Source organism: Leopardus geoffroyi, chromosome C1 (genome assembly GCF_018350155.1).
Source record: "Leopardus geoffroyi isolate Oge1 chromosome C1, O.geoffroyi_Oge1_pat1.0, whole genome shotgun sequence".
Classification (NCBI taxonomy): domain Eukaryota; kingdom Metazoa; phylum Chordata; class Mammalia; order Carnivora; family Felidae; genus Leopardus; species Leopardus geoffroyi.
Window position 1 is genome coordinate 117810996 of NC_059328.1, and position 25395 is coordinate 117836390.

General features: G+C 50.2%; 1 protein-coding gene across 1 annotated transcript in view; it reads right to left on the reverse strand.

The window, feature by feature from the left end:
* The window catches only part of GLI2 (GLI family zinc finger 2), a 257356-nt gene extending 232166 nt beyond the window's left edge, over positions 1 to 25190 (reverse strand). Inside the window, exon 1 of the mRNA XM_045479495.1 lies at positions 24766 to 25190. The gene's annotated coding sequence lies outside the window, so the exon portion shown is untranslated. The remainder of the gene's footprint in view (positions 1 to 24765) is intronic.
* Positions 25191 to 25395: the final 205 nt, after the last annotated feature.

The window sequence follows — 25395 nt, forward strand, 5'->3', positions numbered from 1 at the left end:
CCCTTTCTCCTGCGAGGAGGGAAGGCCGGTGGTGCCCTAGCCCCGGATCAGGCTGTGTGTCCCTGGACAAGCCACTGTTACTGCCCAGCCCGGGCTTCCCCTTCTACACAACAGGAGGACTGACTTCAAAGTCCTACTACCCTCTCACTCTGCCTCTCTCTCCCTCTGGGTTTCTGGAGCCACTGGGAAGCCACGGCCGACCTGGCCCAGCCTTTTAACAGTGGGCTCCCCAGGGCCTGCCCACGGCCTTCTCCCCAAGTAGGGCAGAGGTGGCTCTCTGGCATGGCTGGACGATTTACGGCCTCATCCAGCCACCCTTCCGGAGGCTGGAGACCCAGCAGAGATTTTCCACTGCCCCAGCTGAGTGCAGGCGTGAAAGGAAGCCCCGGGCCTGAGCCTTGGGCCTCACGCTGCCTTCCCATCTCCTGAACACACAGTCAGGCCGGAGGCCCAGGCCGAACATCTGTGCCTAGGACCCAGCACTCCATCACAGTGAAGGGTGAGACAAAGCCCGGGGCCCTGCATCCAGGCCTGAGAGGCCCGGTCCAGCGGGAGCCAGGCCTCCCAGCCAGAGTGATTCACACCAGGCCCTTCCCACTTCCGTTTTCCCCTTTCTCCCCATGACAACATCTTGAACGAGTGCCTTTGCTGGCAAGCCCAAGCACTCTGGGGTTTTCTGCCCTGACGCGGCTCCCACGCTCAGCTGTACACACAGCCCTTGGACAGGCTGCCGAGACTGTGTGTGGTGCTAGGAGGAACACACGAACCTCCGGCCCACACAAATGTTCTCGGAGGCCACGCTCCCTCAGGGCGGCCGGGCCAGGGGAACCGGTGAGGTGCCCCTGCCCCAGCACCGGGTGCGACACCAGCCTCCCTCTGGACGAGCCAGACTCTCCGGGCAGGTCGTGAGCACGTTCAGGGTAAGGCGTATGTATCTGTGCTGCGGAACTCTCCACACCACAGGAAGGTCCTTCTAGGGAGAAAAATATAGACTAAGCTCTCTGCTCCCACTCAAGATGGAAAAACAGGGACTAGATGGAGGTTCCCCCCCTAAAACCACCACATAACCAGACAAAACTTTTGAAATGGTGATTTTCGAGACACTGAAGAGAGACGACAAAGCGACAGTGGTCCCTGAGGGGCAGGAACAAACAGGGTGGTGAGGGTGCAAGGCAGGGCAGGGAGGTGAACCCGAGCAGAACCTGGCAGATGCCGTGGGCTGCGGAGATGGGGCTGACGTCCACGGGCGCCAGGACAGGTAGAGTCGGCATGCCAGAATGCCAAGATGAGGGAGCCAAACAGAGAGAGAACACCAGAAGTCTGCAGGGGGTCCCCCCAGGGGAACTGCAGAATGCAGGCAGCACATGCCGTTCTTTCCCCAGAGCCAAGGAAAGAACCATCCGGAAGGATGAGAGAGAACGGTGCCCAGCACCCACAGGGCCAGCGCCTGTTCCCACCAGCCAGACTGCAGAACCTCAAAAGTCAAGGGCACCGGGTAGAGAGAACTGAGGTTGTTGCCTTGAGAGTAAGGGATACTTACCCTGGGCCCTTGTCCCATCTAACTAATCTTAAAAGCAAGATTAAACCTTCCAAGTAAATGAGCCTTGCCCCAGAGGAAGCTCAAGGATATTTACACGAAAACAAAATTCTTCCACATGCAACAAGATGAAATTTGCAATATCTAGGGGAGTCTGGGTGGCTCAATCCGGTAAGTGTCTGACTCCTGATTTCGGCTCAGGTCATGATCTCTCAGTTTGTGAGTTTGAGCCCCACATTGGGCGCCAGACTGTCAGTGAGGAACCGGCTTGGGATTCCCTGTCTCCCTCTCTCTCTGCCCCTCCTCTGCTCGTGCATGTGACCCCTCTCTCTCTCTCTCTCTCTCTATCTCAAAAATAAACTTAAAAACATTCGCAATATCTAACATCCATCAAAGGTTACTAGGCATGCTACACAAAGCAGGAAAAGACAACCCATAATGAGGAAAATAATCAATTAATCAAAACTGAGCCAGAGCAAACAGGGATTTAGAATTTGCAGACAAGAGCCTTAAAACAGTGATTATGACCATATGCCACATGTTCAAAAAGTCACGTGGAGACAACAAAGATGTAAAAAAACCTAATCCAACTTCCAGAGACGTTAAATACACTGGATGGGGCGACTGGTAGATTAGACACTTGGGAAAAAAGATTCACGAACTTGAAGAAATGGCAATAGAAACTATCTAATATGAAAACCAGAGGAGGGAAAAAGAATTACAAAAGAAAAGAGCGTGTGAGGGTCATTGCCTGGCTCAGTCAGTGGAGCGTGTGACTCTTGATCTTGGGATTGTGAGTTCAAGCCCCATGTTGGGTGTAGAGATTACTTAAAAATGAAATCTTAGGGGCTCCTTAGTGGCTCAATCAGTTAAGCATCCAACTCTGATTTTGGCTCAGGTCATGATCTCACAGTTCATAAGATCAAGCCCTGCATTGGACTCTACACTGACCTTCAGGAGCCTGCTTGGGATTCTCTCTGTCTCTGTCTCTGTCTTTCTGCCCCAGCCCTGCTCTCTCTCTCTCAAATAAATAAACTTTAAAAAAATAGGGCGCCTGGGTGGCGCAGTCAGTTAAGCGTCCGACTTCAGCCAGGTCACGATCTCGCGGTCCGTGAGTTCGAGCCCCGCGTCGGGCTCTGGGCTGATGGCTCAGAGCCTGGAGCCTGTTTCCGATTCTGTGTCTCCCTCTCTCTCTGCCCCTCCCCCGTTCATGCTCTGTCTCTCTCTGTCCCCAAAATAAATAAACGTTGAAAAAAAAAATTAAAAATAAAATAAAATAAAATAAATTCTTAATGGGGCACCTGGGTGGCTCAGTCAGTTAAGCATCTGACTTCAGCTCAGGTCATGATCTCACGGTTCATGAGTTCACGCCCCACATCAGGCTCTGTGCTGACAGCTCAGAGCCTGGAGCCTGCTTCAGATTCTGTGTCTCCCTCTCTCTCTGTTCCTCCTCTGCCTGTGCTCTCTCTGTCTCTTAAAAATAAATAAACATTAAAAAAAAAAATAAAACAAAATCTTAAATAAAAATAAAAGGGCATGTGAGCTGGGGGCCAATTTCAAACTGCCTAATACATATGTGATTAGAGTCCCCAAAGGAGAGATGGGGGAGAAAAAGTATTTGAAGAAATAATGGCTAAGGATGTTCAAAATTTAATGAAAACTACAAAAGCAAAGAAAATCTTAAAGGCGGCCAGAATGATTACCTGAGATGAAGTTATTTCATAATGACAAAGGAGTGAGTTTATCAGGCAGACAGAACAATCCTGAAGGTTTATGCACTTAATGCTACAGGTTCAAAATACATGAAGGGCACCTGGCTGGTTTGGTCGCCACAGCACGCAACTCTTAATCTCAGGGTTGGGAGTTCAAGCCCCATGTTGGGCATGGAGCCTACTTATTAAAAAAAAATAATAATAAAATACATGAAGTAAAAACAGAAAACTCGGGTTTAACATCTGAAAGCCCAATTGCTGTGATTCACCATATTGTCCCATCCACACGAAAAACAGGACAAGGACGCCTAGTGTCACCGCATCTTGCCTACACTGTACTGGAGGCTCCGCAGTCAGTAAAATGAGCCAGAAGAAATAAATAAAAAGGCATCCAGATTGCAAAGAAAAGGAACAAAACTGTCTTTATTCTCAGATGTGACCCTTTAGGTACAAAATCTGATAAAGTCTACAAAACAGGATATAAGAACAATACGTGAAAATCAGTTTAAACTTGGAAGTGCTAGCAGATTGGGATTTTAAAATACTACTTAATAGCTTCAGAAAGCATAAAATAGCTCAGGATATATCCGAAAAAGATGTACAACGCTGGTACACTGAAAATGATAAGGTGCTGTTGCCAGAATTTAAAGTAGATCTAAATAAAGGGAGGGACGGATTACGCAACATTATTAAGATGTCAATTCTCTCCAAATGTTATCTACATTCATCACAATCTCCATCGAAATCGAAAAAGTAGGGGCGCCTGGGTGGCTCAGTCGGTTAAGCCTCCGACTCTTGGTTTCATCTCAGGTCATCATGTCACGGTTTGTGGATTCGAGCCCTGCACTGGGCTTTGCACTGGGCTCCACGCTGACAGAGGAGAGCCTGCTGGGGATTCTTGCTCTCCCTCTCTCTGTGCCCCTCCCCTGCTCGCGCTCTCTCTCTCTCCCTCTCTCAAAATAAATAAATAAACAAAATCTTAAAAGTAGGGTTTTTGGAGACATTCCCAAGCTGATTCTAAAATTTACATAAAAATGCAAAAGGATCTAAAATAGCCGGGGTAACTTTGAAAGAAGAACAAATTTGGAGGGCTCACACTACCTCACCTCACGACTTATTATTAAACTCAGTAACCAAGGAAGTATGTAGTTGGTGTTACCATAGACAAATAGATCAAAAGAGTGAAATAGAAAGTCCAGAGATTGTCATGATCTCACAGTTTCATGACTTCAAGCTGGGAGTCGGGCTCTGTGCTGGCAGCACGGAGCCTGCTTGGGATTCTCCCCCTCCCCCACCCCCCGCCCCCCACCCCCGCCCCTTCTCCACTCACGTGGTCTCTGTCTCTCTTATAAAAAAAAAAAACAAATCAACTTGAAAAATTTTTAGAAAAATAAAGTCCAGAAATAGGCCGACACATATATGGAAAACAATTTTTTTAAATAAAGTTTCAAAGGAAACTTGGTGCAGAAAGAATAATCTTTTAACAGACAGCCCTGGACTAATTAGATAGCTACATGCAAGTAAGCAAATAAACAACTTTGATCCGTACTTTGTGCCATGTACTGATATAACCATATTAGCTCAATGTTATCATACACCTAAATGTAAAACCTGAAACGTTAGCACTCCTAAAAAGAACGCGCAAGAGAAACATCTTTGTGACCTCACTGTAGGCAAAGATGTCCCAGCTACAATGCCAAAAGCATGAGCTACAAAAAAGAAAAACTGATGAAATGGGGTCCATCAAAAGTAAATTTTTTTATAGGACAATAGACACTGTTAAGAGAATGAAAAGATAAGCCACAGACTGGGAGAACATATTTGCAAAGCACATAATTGATAAGACTTGCATCCAGAATGTATAAAGAACTCTCAAAGCTGAATAATTAAAAAACAAACAAACCAAGGTAAAAAGAAAAAAAAAAAAATTAGGGGCAGAACAAGAGTTACTCAGACACTATGTGCCAAAGAATATACACAGATGGCAATAAAGCACGCCAGAGGAAGTACAATATCATTCATTAGGAAAATGCAAATTAAAACTACAATGACTACATCAATGATTAAATTAAAGCCAAAATAGCTAACATTCAAAAGATTAACCATTCCAAGTGCTGGCGAGGATGCGGTAGAGATGGGACCCTCATTCACTGCTGGTGGGAATATAAAAAGGGCACAATCCTCTTGGGGAAACAGTTTTATGGCTTCTTAAAAAGTCAAAACACAATCACCCTCATAACCCAGAGAGACACATGAGCTGAACATTCCATACCCGAGACAAGGACGCCTGTGCCCTTACAATGACCCTAGGAAATGTTCACAGCAGCCTTATTTGTAATAACCCTAGACTGGAAACAACCCAAATGTCCATCAACAGGTGCCTGGACAAAAAAAAGCATGATATATCCATACAATGGAATACCACTCAACAATAAAAAGGAATGGACAATGGGGTGCCTGGGTGACTCAGTCAGTGAAGCATCCGACTTCGGCTCAGGTCATGATCTCATGGTTCATGGGCTCGAGCCCCACGTCGGGCTCTGCGCTGACAGCTCAGAGCCTGAAGCCTGCTTAGGATTCTGTGTCTCCCTCTCTCTCTGTTCCTCCCCCACTCATGCTCTGTCTCTCTCTCTCTCCTTCAGAAATAAATAAAAACATTTAAAAACATTTAAAAAATAATAATAAAGGTATGGACTATGGAGAGGCATGCCATGGATGAATCTCATGGTAACAGCGCTGAGTGAAAGAAGCCAGACCAGAAAAAAGCACATCTTGTTTGGTTCCATTCAACTCTAGAAAATGCAAACTAATCTGTAGTGACAGAAAGCAGAGCAGTGGTTGCCTAAGGAAGGCGAGGAGGCAGGAAGGACAGATTACCCAGGGGCAGGAGGAAACTCCTGGGGATGACGGATATGTTCCCTATCTTGATCGTGGTGAGAGCTGGCATACATAAGTCAAAATTTATCAAATTTCACATTTAAAAAAAGCTCCAGTGAGATGAGGTTTGTCTTCCAACTATCAGATTGAGAAAGACCAAAAGGTTTGATAATAACACTGTTGGCATGGATATGGGGAAACAGGCACTCTCGTAGGTTTCTGGTGGGAGTCTAAACCTCAGTGGAAAGTGATCTGGCAACATCTATCCATATCACAAAAAAATTCCATGCTTATGCCCAGAAATTTCATTTCTAGGAGGTTATCTACAAAGATACGCTCATGTACGTGAAATGACATAAGGTTGTTCAATGCAATTCTGTTTACTGTGGCAAGTGTCCATCAATAGGGACTAAATTTTAAAAAAACAACAACAACCCACAGCTCTGGGAGAACCATACATGGTATACCTCCCAGGCAAAATGAATGAAGCAGCTTTTAATGGGCTCACATAGAATGGTTGAGTGAAAAAGGCAGGTTACAATACAGTTGGCATACTATGTTTCCATTGGGGCATAAAAGGGGGAAAAGATTATGTATTCATTTTAATGCTACTTGCTTGAAACTTATTTCTGGAAGGAAACATACAAAAACTAGCATCAGCGATTGGCCCTGGGAGGACTATGTGGGTGGGCTACAGCAGGGCCAACAAGACTTTCTATATTATATAAATATACATAACCCTTTATGCCTTTTGAAATTATTAAGCATGTATGTGTTCAATAAATAAATAGGTGTAAATAAAAATTACAAGTTAAGTGAAAAATAAAATAAGTGAGGTTGATCTATACGGACAGATGTGGAAAGAACACCAAGACATATTGCTAAGTGAGCACGAAGAAATCAATTTGCTGAACCCTATTGGTAACATGGTCCCGTTTGTGTAAAAATTAAATAATGACAATTAAATGTTGGTCTGTCAGTTGAGAAATGCTAAAAAACACACGCATACCCACAACTGGTAGTTACCTCGAGGGGGAACCTCTCACTCTACAGTATCCATTTCTGAGTATTTACTTTCTTTATTTGCTTTTTAAAAAATTTTTTTAAACGTTTATTTATTTTTGAAAGAGAGAGAGAGAGAGAGAATGCAAGCGAGGGAGGGGCAGAGAGAGACGGAAACACAAGATCTGAACGAAGCAGGCTCCAGGCTCTGAGCTGTCGGTACATAGCCCAATGTGGGTCTCGAACTCATGAACCGTGAGATCATGATCTGAGGGGAAGTCAGATGCTTAACTGACTGAGCCACCCAGGCGCCCCATTAACCTTCTTTATTTGTATTAAGTTTGTATCAGAGGCAAAAAAACAAAAACAAAAACAAAAAAAAACAGAAAAACAAGCTTCAGGGGCTGCCCTCCCCTGGGGCAGTTACTTCTCTTGTTAACCACTTGCCTAGAAATATGAGCAAAGTCTAAACATGACCTCACCTTTGATTGGGAATTCTACCTCTGGAAATTGATCCAAAGAACATGATCAGTTACAGTCAAAGATTTACATCTGCAGGAAAACATACACGCAAATGTGGTGGTAATCCACAAAAGTAAATTACAAAACAATATGTGCGATGTGATCCAATGAGTGTAGAAAATACTAGTAAACATACATAGAAAGGTCTAGAAGGGACTGTGGGTTAAGGGGAGGTCCCCACAAAGAGCATGCAGAATGGAAGCCTCAGGTCATGATGGCTTGTACTTTCTTCTTTTTACATCTTCTTTCTCAACTAGTTTACAAATTACACGTTCTTGTTTTTTAAAAAGAGGAAGTTATCTATGCTAATAATCTTAGAGCACTTATATATAAAAGTGTTTTTAGAAGAATTAGTTATGATCATGAAAAAAAAATAACCTTTATGTCCAAAATAGAAAAATCAACAACAAACACATTTTGACAAAGCTTACAGCAAATGCTTACCAAAAAACATTAAGTGAAAATTACAGGATGCAATCTCGAATCTGTAAAATATTGGGGGTTGGGGAGGGAGTAATAAATATTAACAGAGAAACGAAGACTAGACTTCAGTAGACAAAAAAAAAAAATTCCTTTTAATCCAAGAAAGCAAATTTGTTGTTTCAATATTTGGGCCATCATGATCCCTAGGTCGAGGTGAGAATAGGGACAAGACAATTTTAGGCAAGGGAGCCTCACAGCTGTCCTGTCCACAGCACAAGACCCTGAGCAGCCGTAGGGAGCTACTCCGTGGGAGCCTTGCAGCCACCCACCCTGTGAGGCTCGTGTCTCTTCTCTGCCTGGCAACCATCTACACCCGAACAGGTCCACAGGTTGGAGGGCACGGTCACCGTCCTGGCTTCTGGAGGAATCTGCTGGGAGACGCACTTTGCAAAGGCCTCTCCAGAGCACGGCAGGGCAGAGGGGACTTCACAGCCACCCTCAGGCCCAGGGTAGCCACTGGCAGCCTAAAGGTAAGGTCTGGTAGGTGCCTCATTGGTCTGAGACAGGACAAAACCAGGCACTTCTTAGAAATTCTGCCTGCTAACAAACTGATCTCTTTCCTGCCCAGTGACCAGGTTCTGGTAAGCACAGGGTCTGCCCCCACCAAGATGTCTTTCAGTAAGACCCAGAAGCATGGAGGCTATGGCTGAAACCAGCAGCACGTGCTAAGAGGGAATCAGGAGTGGGGTTGCCTGGAGCCTAAATGAGTCGCTACGTGATGTAGCTGTCAAATACATGGTGCCTTGTTAATAATAATCAAGACTTACTACTATGTACCAGGGACCTGCCACATAGGAACGCCTTTATCCTCAGGATACCCCGTGGAGATGGGTCCACAGTTGTCTTTACTTTACATTTGAGAAAACAGAGGCTAAGAGATGGGATGAGCAGTCTGTCTCCAGTGCCTGATCTGAACCCCGAGCTCCACTGAACCTTCCAAACAAAGGGCTAATATGCCTGTCCCTTCCCGATGGCCATGCCACAGCTATCTGGACAGTCCCCTTCAGGAGCCAGGGTGCCAAACAGATGCCAAGCTGAATCGTGTGAAACACGGAGGGTCCAAATTTGCCCATTACAAGGGGGTGGGGCCAGCCTGGGAAAGAACTAGCCTGGGGAAAACACTCAACAGTCCTCCCTCAGAGAGCTAGGGGCCACAGAAGGGACAGCAAGTGGACAGAGCTCCTGTAGAAGTGGGAGATGGACCAAACAGGCTGGGACAGCAGGGCCACACTCCCAGCTGTCCAGCCTGCCTCCCAGGCAGAGGGAGTCTCTGGCGAGACAAAGGCTGTGCCCTGCTCTCCTCCCAGAGGATATGGCAGAGCCCCCCTGTGGACGAGAAACCAACCCTGGGATGGAGAATACAGCCGTGACCCTGACTGTTCTACCTTTAGGAACTTAGGCAGCTCCAATGAAACCGCAAAGCCTTCATAGCATCTGTAAAATGCAAATAATTCCTCCCACACAGACGTCCTTCCTGGCATGGCTCGAGTGCCTGTCCCACACCTAGTGGTGGTGGCAGGGCTCAAGCAATGTGTGGTCTCTCAGGCCCTTCCATCCTGAGAGTGTGTAAGAGCGTTTAAAGACAAGAGCATTTCCCACAGCAGCGCTAAGGTCAAGGGCTGCTTCCTTACTCAAGCAAATCAGCGAAGTCTACAAATCCCAAATGCAACCCTCTCTAATCACTGGAATAGAGAAACTGTGATTGCAGGCACTGAATGACACAGAAATTATGTATGGAGCTCAAATGAACTGCAATTCATGTTTAAATTGTATAAAAATACAACTCTGCTATATTACAAACTAATCATTTTATAACTATTGCTCTTAACTCTCTCAAAACAAGGCCACCAATCTCGAGACTGCTCAGTTGACTTTTGTTTCTTAGGAGAGGTGTCAGAGGACACTGGACAAATGCCATTTTCTCCCACTGAAAAATCTCTCAGAATTCATTTATCAACAAGCATATCCTAAGCACAAATAAACAGAAAATTGCAAGACAATCTTAATGAGTGTTACAAGCAAGGGAAACTCCAGGGACAAGTGGGAGTCTAGGTCTGAGGCAGGAAAGACCCCATGAAGGAGGTGACCCTTGAGTTATTGGCTTCATGGATAGGCGGAGAAATACACCAACGGCCAACAGCAAAGACCTTTAAAATCCATTGACTAATGGGTGGATGATGAATGATGGATAATAATGGATGAAGGAAAGACAGAGGATGAATTGAAGATGGATGGATGGATGGATGGATGGATGGATGGATGGATGATGGAGGGAGGATGGAGAGATGGATGGACGGATGGGTGGATGAGGAAGGGAGGATGGACGGATGGATGGATGGATGATGGAGGGAGGATGGAGAGATGGATAGACGGATGGGTGGATGAGGAAAGGAGGATGGAAAGATGGATGGATGAGGGGGAGGATGGATGGGTGATGGAGGGAGGATGGACAGATGGATGGATGGATGGATAACCATTGCTACCCTTAAATCACTGAAAGTGGTCCTGAGGATCATGGTGAAGAGTGTTCTGAGAACCAGATTCATCTTCTCTTTTTTTTTTCCACCAGCCATGAGGGTCAGCAAGAGGTGACCCTGTAAGGGGAGTTATCTTCAGGGAGTAGGTCAGGAAAAGGCAAAGCTCTTGCCTCCAAATGGGCAAAGGTTACCAGCATGAGAAGAGGTACGTGCATATTTGCTGGGAGTTCCCTCTTTTCCACTGCTGTGCCTAGCTTACCTGGGCAAACAAACAAACAAACAAACAAACAAAAACCTGGAGAACTGAATCAGCCCAAACCTAAGAGGTGGAGAATCACTCTGCCACCCAAATATTCTAGCCCCTCAGAGAACCTGGGTTCCTGTGTGCTTATGTCTCATGACCTAAAGTTAACAACAAGGGCCATCCTTACTTATCATCACCAAGCCACCCCTTCAAAGCATCCCCAGGCTCTCCTAAAGAGCCCCTCTGCAGACTGCCAGAGCCCCTCCCCACTTCATCCTCCAAGTAACAGTGACCCCCTGCACGTTCCAGAAACGCCACACATCATATGCCCAAGTCATTCTGCCTGGACTGCTGTTCCTTCCCCTGCCTCTCCATGGTAAAGTCCCCATCCCGGAGACCCAGCTTGGGCCCTCTCCTGGAAGAAGGCCTTCCTGGACTGCTTAGGCACAACTGTTTGGTTAAACAAATGAGCCACTGCCAAAAGGCCCCCCACCCCCAGGCTTTCCCACTATTCTGACCCAGGACTCTGCCATCCCTGACTAGTAGCTGCCAGGAAGAGCCTGGTACAGAATATATTGTGAAGTGGGAAACTTCCCAGCCTGGGGCCGGGAAAACAGACACACCCAGTTTCTTCCAGACAGCAGGTGAGGGCAGTCCCTGCTCCTGGCAACCTTCCTCTGTAGCTGTCTTCGGAGGTCACACTGGCCAATTCATGACTTTCCTAAAGTAGCCCCCCTGCTAGGCATGGAAAGAACCAGGAGAAGATGCACATTTGAGAAACCTGCTGGGATTTCAGAGGCCAGCGGCTCTTAACCAAGTTAGCAAGGTGTGCGCTTACGGCCGCGAGCTTAATAAGCGTAAGGCACAGAACAGATGTTCCAGCAAGTGCTGGCTGATTGACTGATGGATTGCTCAAAGAATTCCTCTTGATGGCGACTGCCACACCATTTTGAAATCCAAGGCACAGAAAAGAAGGTTGAAGATTTCCAGCCTGGTGTGAGAATGAGGTGTGAAAAGGCACCGCTGCCTGCTTTAGCAGGTGACCTCTACCCAGGGTTTCTCAGTTGCAGCACCGGTAACATTTGGGGTTGGGTAATTTGTTGCCAGGGCTGCCCTGTGCGTTACAAGATGTTAAGCATCTACTCGCTAGATGCCACTAACACACACACCACCACCACCCCCCAGTCTGTGACAACCAAAAATGTCTCCGGATATTGACAAATGACTCCTGGGGAACAAAGCGTCCTAGCTGAGAAACAGTGCTGTGGCCCAGCTGTTCCCAGGGCAGCGCTCAGAAGCCAATTCCAGGAGAGTAACTCTCCCTCTGCTCAGGACTCTGCCTCCCAGTGGCCAGACTCAGTTTACCTATCTACAAAATGAGATCATAGTCTGCAAGTGACTTGCATGCTTCTAGCCATACAGAAGGCACCCAATGATGGTTTTACATTGATTTGTACACAGTTCTCCTGAAAACCTCAAGCCAGAATCTTCGATCTCTCCCCAAAAGCTAGGGAGATACCACTGGAAACACAGTAAGACCTAATGAGGGCTTCATAGCTGTCCAAACACTTTGGCCAAGTTAGACCACTTTGCAGGATCTATTCTAACGTAACGTTCAGAATTTCAGGTAAACACGTACATACGAGGACATCTATTCCAGCATTTTCTATCATAACTAAAACTAGAAACAATCTAAATGTCCAACCACGTAAAGAGAGCAAAGTGAAAATATGACAGAGTCAGACAAAAGAAGATCCTGTAGCCAACAAACCCCACATAACTAGAAGTTACTCATTAATAAACATGGGAAAGTGTCCATGATAAAATGCTGAGTGAATCAAGAGTCACATAACTCTACATAATGTAATTTCAATTCTGTCAGAAAATACAGAGCAAAAATATTTCACACTGGGGGGGGCTCAGTCAGTTAAGCATCTGACTCTTGATTTCAGTTCAGGTCATGATCTCATAGGTTCGTGAGATCGAGTCCCACACAGGGCTCTGTGCTTACAGTGCAGAACCTGCTTGGGATTCTGTCTCTCTCCCTCTCTCTGCCCATCCCTCTCTCCTCTCTCTCTCTCTCTCCCAAAGGAAATAAATAAACTTAAAAAAAATAACATAAAAAACAATAGAATGAGACTGGAAGGATATTTAACAAAATTTCCTCTTTATGATGTTCCTTATTTCACAACTTTTTAAAAAGTATGTCTTCCTTAGTTTTAAGATCTTGTGGGGAAACTACTTTGTTGTTGTTTCTAATAGTTTTTTATCAGAAGAGAAGGCTCTGCTTGAAACCTCCAGTGCTAAATCAAAGCCCACGCCTTGAATACAGAGCCCCTAGCCATGAAAAAAGGATTTTAAACCTAAATAAAGGGAAACTCAAGGAAACAGAAACAGAAAAGGGAGCAACAGGACCTAGGCCACTGGGAAACCTGAGGTCCCCACAGGGCGGGCTGGGCTGGGCTGGGCAGTGGGTGAGACCCAGGCCTGTCCTGTGCACTGCTCTGTCTGTCTGTCCGCCTGTCTGGACTACTGGCTGGGCCACTTGGGTGCTCACTCAGGCAGCCAGCTCCGTGAGGCGTGGCCAGTAGATGCCTATGACCGGACACTGGTCTAGAAGCTTGGCTCTCACAGCTGAAATCAGCGAAAGCAGGAACAGGACTCATACCCCAGGTGGGTAGTAGGGGTACAGGGTGGGGAGGCTGTCAGGACCCTCAAGCTCGGCAAACCAAGGCTGCCAAGCCATCAGCCTTGTGCTGCCCTGGCTTTTCTGCCTGCCACCGACTACCCATCCAAGGTGGGCTCCTTGAACATGGAAGAGGATGGCAATGAAGAAGCACCACACTAGAGGGTGGGGTCGCAGCCTTTCCTGGTAAAGCAGCTGGCCAGAAAGCACCGGGGGCCCGAGGGGCCTGGGCCTGAGGGCTGGATCTGGAGAAGGATTCGGCACCCGGGTGTCGCGCCGCAGAGACCCGGAGGAGATGGGGACACCAGCAGCCCACGCCCCACTTCCCACAGGGCTCCCAGGGCCAGGGGAGCCATGAAGCGGTGTGCCCTCGCTCTGCCTCACAGTCTGCCCCCAGGAGTGTAGACCAAGCAGAGGAGCTGAGCAAATGTGAACAGAAAATAATACCTCACCTTCAGACCCGCCGAATGCCTCCAAACGGCCTCCATCCAAACCAAGTGCACAAACAGACGAGCAGGAGTCCACAAGTCCCAAGTTCACACGTGTGAAAGTTTTCTTGTTTCCTGTTCTCTCGAAGTCCTTTTGCCCAGGTGCACTTGAAGTATCAACATAAAGCTAACACGGTCTACACTGCAGGACACTACAAATCACAAAACCCCCGAAAGCTGGTGCAGGCCGTCAGAGTCAGAGGCATGTATGTAGGAGCCCAAGTGTCCCAGGCCAGCAGGGATTTAGTGACAGGAAAGGCCAACATTCTCGGGGCCTTGACCTTGAGCGAGGGCCATGCTGGGCTCCCACTCAGAGCCTCATTTACTACTAACACACACCAGCAAGGCAGGTCAGGACTCCCACTCTGAGTTGAGAAGCAAGGGCCAGAGAGACACCGCGCCTGTCCTCATGTTCAGCTGGCCCACACTCAGACTCCTTCCAGGCTCGTTTTGCCTTCTTACTCTGAAGAAGACTCAAGGCACAGTGAGACAGGACGTTCTTGAAATAGGCTGACGCCAGGGCCAGGGTACGGGCAGGGGACGCTGTGACGGGGGGGTAGGATGCCAGGCAGCGTTGCGCACTAGGGCCGCAGGCTGACCTCACGGGTGGAGGACCATTCCACGGCCCATCCTCCCCTCGGGGCAGGCCCCTTCCACTGGCTCCCAGGCCTCAGGCCGTCACAGCGTGGGCAGGGCAGCTGACACTGGCTCCTCTCTGCACCCACACTCCTGCCAGGCTATCTCTTTCCTCCCCTTCTTCGGAAACCATAAGAACACCCACAAGGTAGGCCCTTCAGCCAAACCTCAGTTGAATGGAAATTGCAAAATGCCTGCTCAAGCCGTGAAACTGAACTGGCCCCAAAGCGGGTCCAACTTCTGGCCACTTCAGTCATGAGCACTGAGACAGCTGTCATGATGCACATGAGGTTACCTACACAGGATAAAAAACAAAAAGAAAAACAAAAACAAACAGGAGCCATCCTAGGGACCCTCAGGCCATAACTACACACCTGATAAGCTCACTACACTCTGGTTTCTCATGGGGCCTGAAAGCTGACTTTCACAGTGAAAAAACCTTTCACAGTCCCATGAAAGAGAGCCTCTGCCCTAAAGTCCACTTCTCAGAACAGCTCAATTCTTGGCCAGCTTGCCCCAACCTCCAGTCCAGCAATAGCTAGGCCAGGCAGCTAAGTCTTACCATCTGCTGGGACCCATCCTGGGTTGTCCATCAAGCCTTACAGATGCGAATGCTTACCCCTTTCTTATTGCAAAAGTCACAAAGGAACTGGGGAACATCACAGGAAGAAAACACTAATCTGCATCACCCCACCCTAAAGATCCTTGATAAAATGCAGATCTCAGAACTCCACTCCACAGGAATTCTGTCTCATTCAGTATGTACTTCCTGGGGCCTGAAAATCTGCATATTTAACAAACTGCCCACCTGAACCTGATTCAGGAGTCCCAAGAACTCCACTTCGAGATGCCTGAGGCCTTATTCTCAGATTTGCCTCTATAACTCATCTCCTGTTCTGACATCGTTCTCGTACGCTATTTCTCTTTTTTGTGTAAAGTGCATCTTAGAAGAAGAAAAAAAAATCTAATTCTTATAGGGATCTGATAAGAGACTTACTGATATATATGTGTTTCAGAATAAATACATATACACATCACACACCCCACATTCACACGTAACAGGAAGAGTAACTTAACACACTATATCACGTAAGTGAGTAAACGGACTATATTATATGCACTTTCTATGGATGAAAACATCTGAATTACATTCAAACCGGAAAATTCCTGGCTGTGCAACCCTGGAGTCTGATTTCGCCTTTCCCTACACAAGCAAGGTAACACATGCACACACTCAGTCCGGGGACATCACAGACGTCCCCTCACCTTGATCTCAGCAGACAGTGAGGGCCGGCCCTAAATACGCTGTCACAGCCCGGACACATAATGTATCACCACAGTACAACCCACAGCTGTCTGCGGAAATGTCTGAGTGATGTGCCTTCAACCTGTCATCGGACCACAATGACCTCAATTTTTGGAGAAGTAAAGTCAAAAGTCTACCCTTATCTCCAGAGATCCGAGACATATTTATGTGTCAGCCTTCCTTCAACTTGTCCATAGCCTTCAAGAAAACTTGAAAAGGCCACCACAGGCCCTGTGCTGCCCCTGCCCCCAACACCCACCAATGTCCCAAGTCCACCCCCATCCATGGTCATGACATGACCACATCCCAGAGGTGCCCGAGCACTACAGTGGGCTAGGGAGAGTGACTGGTGGGAAGGTGGGGCGTATTCCTTGAGCAGCATTGCATCACCTGCTCCCCGGAAGCCCAAGCAGTGGCAGGAGACCCCACACTTTCTCCAAACTCGGGTCCTCCCACCCTGCCTGCTCTCTGATTCTTAGGGGTGGGTGGTGAGAGACGAGGTGCGGCGGCTCCCAAGGTTCTGAAGCCAAAGGATCTGAGCTCACCTTTGCCAAAGCCTGCCTTCCACACAGAGAGGCAAAAAGCAACCCGCACAGGGTCAGCCAGCTCTTGAATGACTGGTCTCCCTCTCCCCGAGGGTAACCTCAAGGGTTCCAGCTATTTTTCTTCATATGCGCTCATCCATCACGCTAACTCCCTTCCTCAACTCTTTCCAGAGGAAAACAGACTGAAAGACGAGGTATATAAGAAAGGGTTCCTAGCAGTTATGGGGGGAAGGGGGTGCCATCAGCAGTTCTCTTCCTCTGTCCAACTTTCTATACGGCTGCCACCTTTGTAGGCAGGTGTCAACGACTTGGTCTTACGATGGTCTTAACCAGTATAGAATTGTCGGATCACTGTACTGTGTGCACCTGAAACCAGTATAACATTGTATGTTCATGTAGATTTCAATAATAAATTTTTTTTATTTAAAAAAAAAATTTTTTTTAACGTTTATTTATTTTTGGGACAGAGAGAGACAGAGCATGAACGGGGGAGGAGCAGAGAGAGAGGGAGACACAGAATCGGAAACAGGCTCCAGGCTCTGAGCCATCAGCCCAGAGCCTGACGCGGGGCTCGAACTCATGGACCGCGAGATCGTGACCTGAGCTGAAGTCGGACGCTTAACCAACTGCGCCACCCAGGCGCCCCAATAAGTTTTTTTAAAAAACAGTCTTAGGGGCGCCTGGGTGGCGCAGTCAATAAGTTTTTTTAAAAAACAGTCTTAGGGGCGCCTGGGTGGCGCAGTCAATAAGTTTTTTTAAAAAACAGTCTTAGGGGCGCCTGGGTGGCGCAGTCGGTTAAGCGTCCGACTTCAGCCAGGTCACGATCTCGCGGTCCGTGAGTTCGAGCCCCGCGTCAGGCTCTGGGCTGATGGCTCAGAGCCTGGAGCCTGTTTCCGATTCTGTGTCTCCCTCTCTCTCTGCTCCTCCCCCGTTCATGCTCTGTCTCTCTCTGTCCCAAAAATAAATAAACGTTGAAAAAAAAATTTTTTTAAAAATAAATAAATAAAAAACAGTCTTAACTAGCAAATGACAAAGACGGGGCAGGGGACATCAAAGGCCCTCACCCCTCTCCACCGGGCTCAGTCATATTCTTCCTTCAAGAGTAGTTCAAAACGGAAGCTCTTCGGTCCCAAAGCAAAACTAGTTCAATCCCCAGGGGTATGTTATCTTGATAGTCACGTTGGAATTATTTAAACGCATTCGTGTCCTCCCTCAGCTGAAACTTGGTAAGACTTCCATCCCCTTCTTTTTAAGCACCTGCTTGGTGAACTGTAGACTCTCAAAGAAAGACTCAACAAATTAAGAGCTATTTTCCGGCCATCAAGGTCTGCCTATACAGCAAATACTCAAATACTAATCTCCCCATCTCAGGTTTAAAAATATGGACTTGGTTTTTTTTTGTTTGTTTGTTTTTAACTCCCAACATAATGAATGAGCTTAAATATTAGAAGTTGAAATTATTTAGTAAATCATTTCACCTGCAAAGCTTCTATTTGCATAACATTAATTCATGATGGCAGCTAAAACAAATTCATCACATTCTGTATATTAGAAGCTGATTTATGTAGGAATTGAAAAAAATCATGAGCTCAAAATTATGTTGACATGATGTACATGCTCAACGGAGAAAGATTTTTCTCCTTCCATCTTTTCCCTTTTTTTTTTTTTTTTTAAATCATCTGAACAACTGAATTATGGTGAGGAGGAAAAGGATCTGAGCAGAGGAAGGAGGCAAAGGACTGGCATCTCAGAAAATGAATAATGCTACCGCCTCACGTGTGTGGCAGGCGCTTGGTGCGCATACACACACAGTCTCCGGTTATTAATGTCAAGTATGCCAAAGATACGCTGGAAAATCATTACCATTCATCGCCACTAACCGCCATTAAATTTCAATCAATTCAACTTAGCACAAGTGTACTTGAGCGGCCCTTACAGTTCCTTATAAATGTGGCTCAAAAGTCGGGCTGACTTATTGCATTGTCCACCGCACAAAGAAGCATTGCTAAGCATCTGCTTGGACCCGGGGACCGATGCTCTTTTAACATCCTCAGCATTCAAAGATCTTTCTTTTTCTGAGCTAAGAGGTCTTGAATCCCTACAGGTCAAGACGAATGGGGGTGGGGGTGGGGGAGGGGTGCGGACGATGCCGAGAGACCACCACTCTTTTCCAGCCTTTGGGGTGGGGACCGGGCAACAGGAGGCCTCCCTGGCTGTAGTCAGTCTCGCAGATGCCTTGCAGAAAAAGTTTCTGACGCCACCAAAAGTTTGGGAACATGTCTGCTGGGTCTGGTGAAATGCTCTCAACCCACTCTGCAAACTGAGCTGACCTCGAGCTCCCTTCCCCAGGAAGGGGGATGGGGGGGGGGGCGAGTCCATCGGGAGCGGGAGGGAGAGTCAGCCTGGGCCCCAGCTTTGGGAAAAGGCGCCCTTCCCAGGTGCGGGGACAGCGGGCCCGCGCGCTCCGGGGCGCTCGCCCGGTGACAAAGGTGGCGGTGGCGGTGGCGGCGCGGGCCCAGTGGGACCTGGCCCGCTGGCTTTCTTCCCGACTCGCCACGAGCACGGTCCGGCCTGCCGCCACTCGCCGGAGGCGGCCGGTGCGCCGGCTGGACAATGTGGCCATTGTTCGGGCGCCGCAAACCAGGCCGGCGGGCAGGTGGGAGGAAGGCGGCGCGGCCGGCGCGCGGGCACTCGGGGCACCGCACGTCCCCCGGCCGCAGGCACGGTCCCCATGGGCTGGGCACGCCGCCTCCCGGGCCAGCCCGCCTCGGGGCGGCAAGTGGAGGGGCGGGGACGGGGTGGGGGGAGGGGGAGATGGGAGGGGAAAGCAGAGAGAGAAGGGAAAAGATGGGAAGGGAGACAAGAGAGAAAAGAGAGGGAGAGAGAAACAAAGAGAGTTGGGAGAGGGAGAAAGGAGAGGGAAAAATAAAGCCGTGAAAGAGGAAATGGGGTAAGAGAGACATTAAAGGAGAGACAGAGGGGGCGGAGGAGGGAGTAAAAAGGAGAGGGGGGGAGAGGAAGACAGAAAGGAGACAAAGAGGAGAGGGAGGACGGGAGAAAGGAGAGGAGGGGAGGGAGAGACAGACAGACAGACGTGCCATAGAAGTCTACCACAGGCTACCCGGGAAGCCTCTGCAAAGAGCAAGAGTTCACCCTATTTCGTAGAGAGGAGCGGTTCCAAACCCAGCGGAGTCAGCAAAGTGTAATCACACCAGGGGCTTTGCTTAATTACAGGTTTCCGAGCCGGGCTGGAGGAAGAGAGATACTTAACTGTGTCCCCGGGAAGGCCTAGGCGGGCTCTCAACTGGTTTGTAAGGTTGGGGAGTACAAATACCCATCTCCACCCGCTCCCTGCCCAAAGCCCCCTGAGCTAGGATCCTGGAGGGGAGGCTGGGGTCTACGGCGTGGTAGACTCGGGCTGACCGGAAAGAGCCATCCTGTGCGGGCTTTGAACGCTCAGTTGCGACCGGAGTCCCAGGCTCACCAGTGCTGGTCATCGGTGAGGCCACAGGCCTGGGGAGGCCCCGCCTCAGCCTGCAGCAGCGCTGTCCGCCCTCCTACCCGCCCCCCCCCCACCCCCCACTCGCGGGAGGCCAGGGGCCCTCGGCCCAAGGGGGGAAATCAATCCCGTGCTAATGAATAAAAAGTCCCCTTTATTTCACTGCTGTTTTTGGTTCATTAAATTTTCCACAGATTTGCAGAGAAGAAAACATAATCAATAAACCCTGACAAAAGTGAACGTGTGAAAAAGGCCAGAGAATGGAAAAGCGAGATAAAAGTGATATCCGATCACAGATTTCAGCAGCAGATGACGAGCTGGGGGCTGCTGGAGAATCTCAATGGACCATCACCCTTTCGCGGCTTTCCTTCCCTTTGCTGAAACTCTTCATTCAAGACAATAGTAAATGCACTAAAACTTTTTTCTTATGCTAATGCATGAAACCGGGCACTCACAGTTAAAACACACTTCCCAGCAACCTGTTTTTTTTTTTTTTTTAACAACACACATGCAAACACACAAAACCACATTAACTTATTCAATTTAAATGAAAATCTCAAAAATGGTTTAATATGTACTCTTTGGTCACACCTTCAATGACTTATTTTCCCCCGTTTTCACGTTTTTTAAGAAACCAGGATCAGAACACAACCAGGATTACTGAGAATGCTTTTGTTGGTGAAGAAATTGGGAAAAATAAGACATTAAAAGCGAAGAAAGCATGCTGTTCTCATTGGTGCATTTTCTCAGGGTTTTAACCATCGTTTTGTAGGTGAAAGTTGCTTCTGTCACCCTCAGAATCTAAAAACAATGACCTATGATTTGTTTTTAAAAATCTTTTATATTCCACAGCAAACACCCAAATTAATTTTGGAGAAAATGAGTAATATTGAGTCTGGTGTCGTGTGTTTACTCAAAAACCACAAAGCTGTTACTCTTTACCAAAGGACACTACCAAACACCAGTGTCCCCTTCCCTTTGGGTCTTTGAAACAAGCCTCAGGAAACAATTACAGAGTCGCTTTCCTCCCCGAGGTCTTTAGACTGCTGCATATTCGGTAGTGCGTATAGTCACCTATTCCGCCTCTGAATTTTCTGGAATCTGAGAATAGTTTCTCTCTTTGGCATTCTTCACGTGTTTCATTCGTCCCTGCCTCTGACACTTACTGAAAAGAAGAAAGGGGCGGGGGGTGGGGGGGGGGGAGGGACGGCTTCCCTGGGGTTCCCTTTCAAAGGACCCTGGCCCAGCGGGAACAGCTGTGGCCGTCCACAGCGACAGGGTCCACCTGGCCTGGCCATTGCTCCTGCACCAAGGACCGGGCTCTGGCACAGGTAGAAACCCCCCCCCCCACACACCCCCCAACACCGGGGCCTGAAGAAGGAAGACTGGTTTGCTCTACCTCTCTCAAACCAGTGTCATGAGTGAGCGTCCTTCAGATGAACACAAGCCCTGATGAACACACACTTTCCCAAGAAAAAGCAAGCAGCCCTACCTGTAGTGTTCACAAGGATGTAGGGCTCCTTTCTGAGCGTTAACAAGCCCACAGGGTGTGTAGGGGTCACACAGGCTTTCAGAGTGCACACGACAACCTCCTGGTCTCATTTAAAGGGAATTGCTGGCATCTGTGGGGTGAAGTCCCCCCCGCCCCCCCGCCCCGGGGTGGCCAAGGGAGGCCCTGATGGGAGAAGGGTGTTTATTAGACAAATATCCAATTTTGTCTGCCTGCCTGCTGAATCTCCTGGCTTGCTAATCCAGCCCTATGGGCCGCACTGTGTACAGGGCACTTGTGGGAGTACAAAAAGCATGAAGTATTTGTGTATTTTTCAGTCGGCAGTGCAAACAAGCCAGCTACAGTACACAGCCTCCAAGACCCCCACGGCCAGGCAGTGAGCCGCTGACCGGCAGCCCTGTGGCCCCCTCTTCCGTCCAGGCAACTCAAAGGATCTCCTCTGTCCGATGCTCTCCCCACAAGGCCTGGAGCACCCCCGAGAAAGTGGAGTGGCACTCCAGAAGGGCCTCGCCTAATTCCACACACACTTCAAGGTGGGGCCCAGTCCAGAGTTCCCTCCAAGGCCACGGCCAGGGTCAGTGCGAGCTGTAGAGGTTCCCCCCACAGCCTTGGGAGGTTCTGCTGAAGGAGTCTGGACCCCGCAAACTCCCCCTCGAAACCATTCCCACGGAGGATAAAAACATCTCTAACGGTCCCACCCTGTTCCTCGGGAGCCTGGCCCGGCTTTGGGGGGCGGTGGTTCTCCCTCTCAGCCTCACCCGCTCGCTGACTTGGAAAACAGACTGCTCTCACTGGTCTCTCAGATGCCAGAGCAAGGGCCAGACAGCTCACCCGAGGGCGATCTCCTGGGCAGGTGGGCTCCTCACCCTCACCTACCTGGGACTCTTCCTGCATCAGGGTAGATCCCCCTAGAACCACTAAATCACCTCCCAAAGTCGGCGGGTTTCTCAGAGCAGAAGGAAAATACAAAACCAAACTTCAGTAATACGAAACAGTAACTAACTTTGAAACTCTTAGATAAGTGACAACTTTCCTTGTGTCTGGGTTCGAATGGAATCTAAATCGGGAAGAGAACATTTCCACAATTTCCAGTAACCCTCAGCCATGGGAGGGAGAAGCAGGCAAGTCTACGAAAACGGAAGCAAGAAAGATGAAGGAAGGAGAGGAAAAGTGTGGCCAGAGGCCCACGGGAGGGAAGCCTGCAGGGCACACATCTGCAAGTTCTAGAGTCCACATTCTAGAACAGCCCCAGGGCAGACCAGAAGCTGGGAAAAGCCCAAATGAAGAAAGTCAAAATTAAAAGCAGCCAAGCGTGGCCAGGGTGCCCTCCCCTCCCCTGGGGAAGACCAGCCCAAGTAGCCACACAAAGAATTCCCTCCGGTGGGTGCAACTGGCAAGTCGCTCCCAGGCCCAGGGAGGCCTGCCCTCAGACACTAGGAAGCGGAGGGAAGGAAACTCCCAGCCAAGGTAAGGAAATGGGCGGGGAGGGGGCTCGGTGGTGAAGTGGCCAGAACAGATCTCATCAGGGGGACTTGCGACTAGCCTGCTCACTCCTCCGCTTTCCACCGCTGTATATTTTGGATTTCACAGTTTATTTACTTTACTTTTTGGCACTGGGCCCCCTGAGCATGCCAATACAATATTTGTTTAAACACTATTTTATGCCGCTTGCGAGGGAAACGTTTACTTTCAAATTCTCCAACATCCCCCAGAGCCTCGTCTGCAAACAGCATATGAGCGTTTTACAACTGCTCCCTTTATCTGAAGCTGTCGGGATTAAACCTTCACACGCCCGGCGAGGGCGGCGGGGCGGGGGCCCAGGACTCCGCCGCGGCCACCGGGCTGCAAAGCCCGCGCCAGAGGCCGTGCACCCAGCGGGATGCCCGGGTGGGAGGGCAGAGCGGCGCAGGAAACACCCCCCCACCCACCCCCCAGGGCCCGGCACCGGACTTGGGAAGGGTGCGCTTTTCCAGCAGGGATCTACCCAGAGAGCCACATGAAAAATATACAAAAGGGAGGGTAGTTAAGGGAGGCACCCAGGCGGGGTTTGGGGGGCGGGGGGGAGGGGAGCGAGGCCCGCAAGCGCGTCCGCAGTCGGTCACCCAGGGTGAAGCGCGCGGGCTCCATCCAGAGCTCCTCGCGCTGTGAAAGTCGGGTTTCCTAGGAAATGACAGCAATTACTGCCGGGCTGAAAAGGCGCCGAGTAGGGTGGACTTTCAGCTCCCCGACGCGGCGGGCGCGCTCACACTCGCACACGCACACGCTCCCTTCCTCCTCCCCTCCCTACCCAACCTCCGCCCCCGTCCGGGAAAAACGCTCCCCTCTCTAAACCCTTAATAGGATTGGCGCCCAACTCTCTACGCGCCTCTCCCCATCCATCACACACAGATCAAGTTGCAGTAGTGGATTTTTCAAATTCCTCAGCAAATATACTTGTTGAGAGATTGGCCCTTCGGGGGTGGGGGGGGGGGGGGGAGACGATGAGTGGGGGCGGGGATGAAAGTGAGGGGTGGGGGGACCCGAGGACCGGGCCAGGGATTACGTGCGGATCCCTTCGAGAAGTCAAGCGGATCTAGGGGCGGAGGGCAGGGGAGGAGGAGGAGTTGGCGGAGAGAAGCAAGGAGGGAGGCCGGAGAGGAGAGCCTGACCGAGGGGGAGGGGGGCGACAGGGCCCGAAGACCGAGAGGAAGGAGCGAGGAAGAAAGAAAGGCAGGGCTCCGCGACGGGTAGCGCGGAGAAGTGCAGTCAGAAGTTCCCAAGTGGCTGGCCGCAGCCCCTCCACACACCGCACACTCCCCTAAGTCACGCTCCCACCGTCCACCTCCGGGAGCTTCGCAGCATCCCAGCCTCCGGTGCCACCCACCACCTCCCGCACAAACAGCCCGCGTCTTAGACGCGGTGAAGACGGGTTGCGGGCCGGCCAGGCTGTGCAACGGGAGAGGACGGGCTCTTCCCCCAGGTAGGAAAGGGGATGCAAAATCGCCCACCGGCCACAAGTTCCTTGCCCTGGACCCCCCGCCCCCTTTTTGTCCCCGCTCCGGCTTGGCCAGAGCCCGAAACGGCGCCGCCTCGCCAGCCCCCGGCCCCCCAATCCCGGTGCCCCGATCCCTGTGCCGTGGCGAGGATACACGGCCGAGGGACCCTCCGAGACGGCGCAGCATCCCAGTCGCCCCGGGCTCGGACGGCGTAGGGGGGCACTTCGCAACGAAAAGCAAGCAAAAGAAGGCCAATGCAACTTTACCGAGGGAGACAAAAGTTTGCCTCTAGCACGCAGGTGGCCTCTGGGGCGCCGGGCGGTGGCTTCGGGCCCCCATCCCAACTTGGCTGGCGCGGCGACCCGCCGCGGGCTGCCGTGTACCGGGGCTCAGTCCGGCCGGGGCGGGGCGGGGCGGGCCAGGCAGGGGAGGGGACCGAGAGGCGGGCGGGGGCCCAGCAGCCCCTACCGCCGGCGAGCCGGGAGCTCCCCTAGGCTCCCGCGCGCCGCGCGGCCCACGCTCCTTGCTTCAGCTCCTCCGGCTCCTCTGGCTCCCCCGGCGCCTCCTCGCCTTCCTGCGCGTCCGCCGCCGCCGCCGCCGCCTCCTCCCGCTCCTCCTCGAAGTCTCATTGATGGGAGTTTGAAAAAAAGTCCGCGGAGCCGTGCTGCCTCGGCTGGCGAGCTCCGGCACTCCTGCAATCCATCAGTGCCGCCCGGACGGCGCAGCGCCCCCGCGCGCACGGCTGCAGCACACCCGGGCGCCGCGCCCCCGCCCGCCCCGCGCGCCCCCGCCTCCGGGGGCACCCGGGGGACCCGAGGCCAGGGGAACCTGGGGGTGGGGGGAGGGGCGGTCGAGGATCCTCTTCCCCAGCACCGAGTCTCGAGAGAAAGCACACC